General features: G+C 38.2%; 1 pseudogene; it reads right to left on the bottom strand.

Annotated features, from left to right (window-relative positions):
• Positions 1–7,638: 7,638 nt before the first annotated feature.
• Positions 7,639–9,648, bottom strand: LOC133255488 (small ribosomal subunit protein uS11-like; annotated as a pseudogene).
• Positions 9,649–10,129: the final 481 nt, after the last annotated feature.

Here is a 10,129-nt window from a genome sequence, read left to right as displayed (position 1 = left end):
GGTATTTTCAATTGATCTATTTTCAAGTTTACCATTTTTCTCTCCTTCCTGCTCAAGTCTGCTTTTGAAGTCTTCTAGTGAGTTTCCATTTCCATTATAGTAATTTTCAGCTCCAGAACTTCTGTTTGGCTCTTTTTAGCATTTTTGTTTCTGTGTTAGTATTTCATATTTTGTCATATTGTTCTCCAGCTTTCCTTTATCTATTTGTTCATGGCTTCCATTAGTTCTTTGAGAATAAAAAAGATGATTGATTTAAGTCTTTTAAGTTCAATAACTTCCCTAGGGACAGTTTCTGTTAACATTTTCTGTGAATGGGCTATATTTTCTTGTTTCTTTTCATGCTTCATAATTTTTGAAAACTGGGCATTTTGAATATTATAATGTAGCAACTCTGGAAATTCAGATTGTTCTTTTTCTCTGTGTTTGTTTTCATTGTTTGCTGTAGGCTTTAGCTGTTTGTTTGCTGAATTACTTTTTAAAATTATTTTTGCTCTCTCTCTCTCTCTCTCCCCCCTCTCCCCCCTCTCCCCCCCCGCCCCCCGCGTATGTGTGCTCTTTCTCTTTCTCTCCCATGTGTGTAAGCTCTTTCTCTCTTTCTCTACCAGCCCCGCCCCACACACATGTGCTAGCATGCTCCTCCACTCTCTTCTCTTCTTCGAGGGTGGATTCTCCTGCTATCTTCTAAATAAAATAGAGCTGTAACACTCATTTGTCTAAGAGCTATGACACGGTTTGTTCAATACCCGAGAGCTGTGATGCGACGAGGGCTTTAATGTCCGTCGATCCAAATCATTGTTGTGACAAGAACCGAGAAGTATACACTCGCATGACACATCCAACATATACAATCCCCTTTGACTTGTTAACCCCATATTTTTAGACCAGTTTTCTTCCTTGGTATAGCAAGGTTGTGGCATTTTCTCCATCAAGGCTGCAAATTTTAAAATTGCCTGTGCTTTAGCTGTTGGTATGCAGACTGTTTTGTTTCTTGATCAGCTTGGTGATTTCCCTTTCCAATTTCAGACCTGGGAATCTGAGACTGATGTCCCCCACAGTGAACAACAGTTATTTCTTGAGGGTCTTGTTTAGTAACCACTGGCTGGATATCTTTGGCCAGACCAGGAACCTCAATATTCCACATCCCAGGTTTCTATTAAGGCTTCTATCTATCTCAACTTCAAAGTGTCCCTTTCTGTTTTTTTTTTTTTAAGAATCATTTGGCAATGAGGGTGGTTCCTTTTTCCTCCAGAAACAGGGTGGCCCCTAACTTAGTTAATAAATCTCTTCCCATTAAAGGGAAAAAATAAATAAATAAATAAAATTATTTTTGTAAAGTCTGTAATCTCCATTATATGTGGTCTCTGAAGTCTTAATATGGAATCCCATCACCTCCATTAGCTTTGTTCAGCTAGCATTTAACTTACGTTCAGCTAACATTTTGACAGATTTCCTTGGATACCACAAACTGAATGGGAGACAGACATAGAGAGATACACAGAGAAAAAAAACCTTTCTTAACCCTTTCACTCTGGCTCCATCCTAGGGCACTCCTCCAATGCTTCCTCAACTTGTTTCAACTCCCAATTGCTCTGGCCAGAACTTCCAGTATAATGTTGAACAGCAGTGATGAAAGAGAACATTCTTGCCTTGTCTTGGTTCTGATATTCAGGATCAAACTTTCAGGAGAAAGGAGAAAACTGTCAGTCTTTCACCATTGAATACAATGTTGCTGCTGCTAAGTCGCTTCAGTCCTGTCAGACTCTGTGCGACCCCATAGAGGGCATCCCACCAGGCTCCCCCGTCCCTGGGATTCTCCAGGCAAGAACACTGGAGTGGGTTGCCATTTCCTTCTCCAATGCATGAAAGTGAAAAGTGAAAGTGAAGTTGCTCAGTCGTGTCTGACTCTTAGCGACCCCAAGGACTGCAGCCCACCAGGTTTCTCCGTCCATGGGATTTTCCAGGCAAGAGTACTGGAGTGGGGTGCCATTGCCTTCTCCAGAATACAATGTTAGCCATGGGATTTTCATAAATTCCCTTCTTGGGACTTTTCTGTTGTTTTGTTTGTGTTTTCTTATTAAGTTCATACAAAACCACTGATCTGGTCACCCAAAAAAATTAAGTGGAAAGGACTTCAAATTTAAATCTCCCATTGTACAGAGAGAGAAGCTGAGGCCCAAAGAGGACAAATGTCTTATCCAAGGTTACTAGTGTTATTGAGGCTTCTGTGGTGGCTCAGCGGTAAAGAATTCACCTGCCAATGCAGGGGACTCAGGTTTGATTCCTGAATTGGAAAGATCCCCTGGAGTAGGAAATGGCAACCCACTCCAGTATTCTTGCCTGGGAAATCCCATGGACAGAGGAGCCTGGTGAGCCACAGTCCATGGGGTCGCAAAGAGTCAGACACAACTGAGCAACTAAACAACAAGAACACTAGTGTTGTTAAAGGCAGAGCTTGGATCAATAATAATAAAAGATACTGAAACTCCTTACCTGCCTACTGAATGTCAGTTACCATGCCAAACCACACTATCTCATTTATTCTTCATATTAATCCTATGAGGTAGGTACCACTGCTAGTATCTTATAAATGAAGATGCTGGAGCTTGAAAAGTTTAAGAAACTTGTGCAAGCTGATGAACTGGTGAGCCTGGGTGATCTTGTTATGTCAGAAAGTAAAGAACTTTCAAGGGTTTTTAAATTTGTCAAAGGAATAAGCCAGCTTGAAGGGGTTTTACTGGCCAAAAGTATAACAATGTGAACACCAAAAAATACTTAATGTTATTGTTTGAAATATTTAGAATTCATAATGATATCATACTAAAAATCCACAAAAATATTCAAATAAGAATAAAACAATAAACTCACTTCTTATCAGTGGTGGTGGCTATAACAGTAACTTTGAAAATTGGTAATTACTTTCTTACTTTGAAAACAGGTTTTTAAAAGAAAGTAATTAGGCATTTATTCCACTTTCCACTAGGAATTATTATCAGCATAATCAACTAAACCTTGCTGATGAGAGAGAGTCTTAGTAATAGAAGAATGTTAGATAATAAATGTAAAAAATAATAGAGTTAGGAAATCAATTTACAATCCCTTAGTGAAATAGTTTATTCAGGCAAGGATCAACAAAGATGTTAAAAGCATTATGTGAAAGATCAATGGGGAACCAGTGTTTTACATATTTGCAAAATTTCACCTCAAAGATTACTTGCTATGCACAAGCAAGAAAATATAACTTTATAATCCTAGAATCAGGCTGTTATCATCTTAATCCAAGGATCAATCTTAGCGTTGCAAATATTAAGAGAATCAGACTCATGAGCCTTCTAATATGATGAAATAGAAAGTATATATCACCTCTCCTATGAAGTATTTTCTGCCGAAAAATGTTTAACTTCTAGGTAAAAGGAAGTAGAAGAGATGAAGAAACAACTCACACTGCTGTGAGGAAGCAAACAGATAAATCTAGACGGTGCTTCAACAAGTGAATGGTAAGGTAGCTCAAGATGAAACATGCAGGGACTTCCCTGGTGGTCCAGTGGTTAAGACTTCGCCTTTTTTGCAGAGAGTGCAGCTTTGATCCCTGATCAGGGAACAAAGATCCTACAGCCTTGTGGCCAAAAAAAAAAAAAAAAACCCAAAACATAAAAAACAGAAGCAATATTATAACAAATTCAATAAAGACTTTTAAAATGGTACACATAAAAAAGATGAAACATACAATGAAATAACATGAATAAACCAGGTATAAAGATATTTTGGAAACAGTTGGAAAATCTTAAGTAACTTCTAGATATTAGATTATACGAAGAAATTATTGTTAATATTGTTAGAGATGATAATGTTTTCTGGTTATGTAGGAAAAGGTGTTAACTTTAGAGATGCCTTCTGATATTTAGGGTGAAATATGATAATATCTGTTTTACAACATCTTAACAAGATCAGTGTGGCAAATATGGTCAACATTAACAATTGTTAACTCTAGCTTATTTGATGAACTATTCAATTTGTTCTTTTTTTATGTTAAAAATTTTATCATGGAAATTAGGGGGAAGCATTTCAGGTTAAGAACGTATCCCTTTTGTCTCATACAGTTCAGCATAAAAATAACAAATAACCCAATCAAAAAATGGGCCGTAGACCTCAATAGACACTTATTTCAAAGAGGAAATGCAGGTGTCCAAACTGCATGTGAAAAGATGTTCAACATCGCTAATCATCAGAGAAACGCAGAACAAAACCACGTTGGGATATCATCTCATACCTGTCAGAATGGCAATCATCCAAAAGAACACAAATAACACACGTTGGGAAGATGTGGAGAAAAGGGCACCATTGTACCCTGTGGGTGGGAATGTAAACTGGTAAAGCCACTGTGGAAAACAATATGGCAGTTTCTCAAAAAACTAAAAATACAGCTACCATATGACCCAGCAATTCCACTCCTCGGTATAGATCCACTTCTAGCTATATCTACAGATGTAGAAAATAAACTTATGGTCACCGGGGGGAAGAAGGAGAAGGGATAAATTGGGAGATTGGAATTTACATACACACACTACTATATAAAATAGATAACTAATAACGACCTACTGTATGGCACTGGGAACTCTACTCAGTACTCTGTAGTGGCCTATATGGAGAAAGAATCTAAAAAAGATGGATATATGTGTATGTATAATGGATTCACTTGGCTCTATACCTAAAACTAACACAACATTGTAAATCAACTATACTGCAATAAAAATTAAAAGACTAATTCAAAAAGATACATGCACCTCAATATTCATAACAGCATTATTTACAATTGCCAAGATATGGCATATGGAACGTGCCAAGATATTTGTTGACATCCATCAACAAATAAATGTATAAAGAAGATGTGGTATACATACGCACAATGCTATACTACTCAGCCATTTAAAAAAGAATGAAATTTTGCCATTTGCAGCAAGATGGATGGACTTGGAGGGCATTATGCTAAAGTTAAAGAAGTCAGACAGAGAAAGATGAATACTGTATGGTATCCCTTATATATGGAATCTAAAAATATACAAACTAGTGAATACTATAAGAAAAAGGACAGACCGTCAGACGTAGAGAATAAACTAGTGGTTACCCGTGGGGCGAGAGAAGGGAGGGCCAACATAGGGGTAGGGATTAAGAGGTACAAACCAGTAGGTATAAATTAAGCTACAAGGATATATCATACAACACAGGGAATGCAGGCAATGTTTTATAATAAGTGGAGTGTAACCTTTAATAGTTGTGTATCCTATGTTGTATACCTGTGACTTATATTGTGCATCGATATATACTTTATATACTTCTATTTAAAGTATAGAAGTATACTTTAAGAATATATCCCTGTTTGCCCTGAAGACATACTTGTATGAAGAACAAATTAAGGAAAGTTCCTGGATAGGAGGTCAAAATCTACAAGGACCAGCCAGCAGCACCACTAGAATGACCAGCAAAGAAGGAGGCTGGACCAAGAGCCCCACACTAAGATGGAAGATCACCAAAGTGCGTTGCTCTGAGCCAACCTAAAAATTCTTGGCAGAGGAAATGGAGGGGAAAAAGTGGCATAAGATGATGGAGCATGTTCTGTGCAGGGAGGAAGACACTGAACACCTGCCGTGACTGGGATGGTAAGATGAGAGTGATGGCTAGAAAACTGGAGGCTCCACCTGGCAACTCAACCCATACCACGAAGTCAAGGAGCAGGACATCTCCCTGCAGGGACTCTCAGAAGAAACTGATGGACTTAGTCACTCTTCCTGATTTTCCAGCATTTCCAGGAAGGCTGTTAAATTACAAAGCTTCCCTGTTAAATTACAAAGATAAACCACCTTCATAAATTGGAGAATTCAATATTGTGACATTGATCTTTCCCAAGACAATCCAAAAACAGGCCCACAAATATATTGTCCCCTGACATTTAAAAAAATTAGTTGTTTCTGGGGTATTGATAATGTACTGTTTCTTAATCTGGATGCCGTTTATATGGAAGAGTTGCGTTTGTGAAAATCTAACAAGCTGTTCATTTATTATATGTGTAATTTTGTGTTTATATACTGCAGTGAACATTTTTTAATCCCTTTTAAAAATTCAAATGATGTTTTACAAGATTAAACTGCTATTATTCAAAGTAATTGAGTAATATATTTTTAACACTTTCTGTTAGTTCTTGGGTTGCTTTCACAGGTACTAACTTGATAGACAGGCATTGTTAACAGGTGGAGATACAAGTGCCATATTGGTGAGTTACTCTTGGTCTTCGGGTAGTTGCTCTTCGGTCTCTTAATAATTGTTGGGTTACTTGTTGGATCCCACAAGTATGTGCTGACCCACTCTATTCCCTTAGCCCATTTGGAAACTTCCAGAAATAACACTTCTTTTAGAACCATTCGTGAGATAGCTTCTGCCTCCTGTTTTAAAATATCTTAAAATTTATTTTAATTGAGTAGTGTCTAGGGAGAGACAGATGTAGGCCTGGGAAGAGAAATAACTTGGGTAAGAGGAAAAAGCATCCTTCATCCTCCAAACTTGAAATAGAGCGATATAAATAGATACAAATAGATAATTTTAATTCCATAAATAATATACTACCTTTATTTGATAAGTGATTTTAGTACATTACCTGGTTGAAGCCTTTTGCCAGAAGTACTGTAGGATAGAGCGGCTCTCTCTTTAGGTGGAGAGGACTGATTTTACCTACTGTCCATGGTATCTTTTTATATCCAGTCAACACTGCCATCCGTCTCTGATATGATCAGTGCAAGAAAGAAGTACAGTGATTTTCAGTCAGGACCTAACTGAAAACACGCTTCCTTGTTCTTAAAAGAAACAAAAAGGAAATTCTGCCTTCAAACAGAGAAAGTAATGTAAGTACATCCCAAAAAATTCAAATGGAGCACCTCTGCTCCCGTTTCTAAGCATTAACCACTCAACAGTTTGCCATGAACATATTTCCTAAATGATTTATGAGTGCACACACAAATGTGTATGCAGATTGTTTTCTTATATTTATTTTACAAGATAAAATCACACGATGCATGCTGCTCTGCAACTTGTCATCTTCTCCCCAGTATATTCCAGCCTTATTCCCAAGCCAATGCACATAACCTACCTCCTTCTTCCTGGTGGCTAGTTTTCTTCAATGTGGAATGCCAATAAAGTTGTTTTTCTTCCAGTTTTACTGACATACAATTAACATACAGCACTGTATAAATTTAAGGTGTGGAAGCACAATGATTTGACTTTCATACATATGAAATGATTATCACAATAAACTTAGTGATCATATGGGTAACAATAGTAGAGAAATAGAAAAAAATATATTTTTCTTATGATGAGAACTCTTGGGATTTATTCTCTAAACTCTTATATAAATTAAAGCAGTGTTAATGACATTTATTACATCCCTAGTACATTACATCTCTAGTACTTATAACTGAAAGTGTGTACCTTTTGACTATCTTCATCCAGTCCTCCCTCCCCATACCTCTGCCTCTGGTAACTACAATAAAGTTCTTAACTCTACTGTTAGATTCAGGTTGTCTAGATGGACAACTATCACAAATATTATCAGTGTTCAGCAATAAGCTTTCCTTGTTTTGCAAATCTGTGCCATTATGTTAATGTACCAAATTCTTAGAAATGGCCTTGTTCGATCAGAGGACATTGCATTTAAAATTTTGTTTATAAGGTCAAATGACCTTCCAAAAATTTGTACCAATATACCTTCCAACAAACACAGATGCTAGTGTTCTAGTAGTGGGACCTTCCTGTTTGGTGCTCCACTTTCCGAAAGCTAATGCATGTTCAATCATTCAACAACAACTGCCTTTGTTTTGACTGACCTTGAAGTTTAAGCCTCACAGGTGTGGCAAAAGGCCAAATTTTAAGTGGTCAGTGGATGACGTTTCTGTAACCTAGTCTTTTTTTTTTCTTTTTGAGCTTACGTCACAGCAATTTAACAGAAAACAATAATAATTTGAGGAGTCCTGTTCACAGATGGCAATCACAGCAACCCCCTTCTGGTGAGCGCTGTCAGAGGGGATGGGTGTGACATCCTCAATCTGCCCAATCTTCATTCCTGAGCAAGCAGGCTTCTGAGGGCTGATTGAGACCCCTGGCCAGGAGTCTTGGTCCTATTTCCTCCTGTGGCCTGGAGTTTGCTGTGGACAGCAATGACACCCAGCTCCATGACCTCTGGGCTACATCCCAGGCAGCCAACATAGCAGCATATGGAGATGATTCATCTCAGTCAGTCTTCACCTTCATCCCACCAGTTACACAGGAGATGGCTTCCTTGCCAGAAGGATCAGTGACGTGCACAAAAGTGTCACTGCAGGGTGCACAGATGTGGCAACACCACATACTTGTTCTCTCCAGCCACCTGAGGGCCAAACCTGAAGGAGAAAATGGCCTGTTCTTCCTTCTTTCATTCCCCTTGTGAAGTATCACTTCTTCACATCTTTTCCAGACTTTGCCACCAGAAAGCTGTAACCTATTCTTTAAACATTATCTTTCAGGCTTGGATGTCTTTTATTTTACTGTTTTGAAAATAAAAACAGGCAAAGGTGTTCATCAAACTTTCACAAATGACTTTATCTCAATGCTTGAGTCCGGCCACAAATCATTATTTATAGATCATGCCATTGGTTTGAGGGCAACATATGATGCATGAAAAACATCATCATTCTCTTTTACAACTGTCTGTTTCAGCACAAAATCGCCAAAAGACAATAGCTTGGTTGTCAGTAACACTATGTATTGATTTTTTAGTTATTTAACTCACACAGGGTACAGTTTTAGCAGGATAATATACTTTCCAAGCCTCTTGTTTCATTACATATTCAAGGGTTTGGATCCCCCAACTATCTTGGACACTTCAAATTTCAACTCTGGAACCCCAAATCTAGGGCTTTCTGATTTACATCACACAGGTGTGGCAGCAGCCTCGGGGATCTTCAGAAACCTAAGTCTCTGCTATGTTCTTTAAAAATTGCAAAATTTCTACATTCACCATGTGTTTAGTTGTAAAACACTCTACGGTGACTTATATAAAGGACATTCCCTAATAGCATTTGCTGTTGTCATCAAACAAATGCTCTGTTTGAGTCAGAGAGAGGTGGTCAGTTTAGGGAGGAGAGGACATCAGTATAAAGAGGCGGCCATGCTTCTAGGCTGAAGCCTCCTAGTCTGAGAGCCAGTTTCAGCATCAAGAAGAAATGGCTGGCTTCTCCATCCCTCCAGAAAAGACTCAGCCATTGAGAAACCAGCCTTCTGTGAGATCGTGGTGTGCTGCTCTCCGAGGGGCTCAGGTAGGGTGGCTCACCACCTGGGTTTGCCTGAACTGTCCCAATTTTAGCACTGAATGTCCTGTATCCTGGAAAACCCGAGTCCCTGGAAAACTCATAGGATTGCTCACTTTAGCAGTGCTTACAGGCTCAATACACCTACTACTTTGTCATTTTGTAGAAATGACAAAACGGTTATTAAAAATTGTGGTACATTTTAATATTTACTTATAACTTTTTTCAAAAGTTTTATTGGAGTATAGTTGATTTACAATGTGATGTTAGTTTCTGCTTTGGATAGTACACCTATTTTAAATACCTCAAATGTACAATCCATTATGCTTGTGCTAATCACAAGAAAATTGCAGATTTTTAAACAAAATTAATGTACATGTAGCAGTCCAGTAATGACACAAGTCAAAAATTGTAAGGTGAACATCTTCCTTCATTCCTCCTGGTCTATCTCTGTGGCCACAAGTGTAGCCTCATATATGGCAGATCTGTGAATACGAGGTCTGGGCCATGATAGGCCGGCCGGTGGGTGAGGCCAGGAGTGAGTCAGTGGTTGTCTCACCGTTAAAGTCACAAAATGCAAGTAACTTGGGAGGGTGGATTACCAAGGGCAAAGGAAGCAGGCAACAGGGAAACATTGAAGAGAATTTTAAAATATTAAAACTGACTAAAAGCTGATCTGCTTTCTGTTATCACTACTTTTGACAATTCTAAAAAATGTCAATGATAAAATACTCTTCTCCAGGGGGAGAGAAGCATTGGGAGTTTGGGATTACCAGATTCAAACTATTATATTAATATCTAGG

Source organism: Bos javanicus, chromosome 10 (genome assembly GCF_032452875.1).
Source record: "Bos javanicus breed banteng chromosome 10, ARS-OSU_banteng_1.0, whole genome shotgun sequence".
Lineage (NCBI taxonomy): Eukaryota > Metazoa > Chordata > Mammalia > Artiodactyla > Bovidae > Bos > Bos javanicus.
This window is presented reverse-complemented; position numbering and strand designations above follow the sequence as displayed.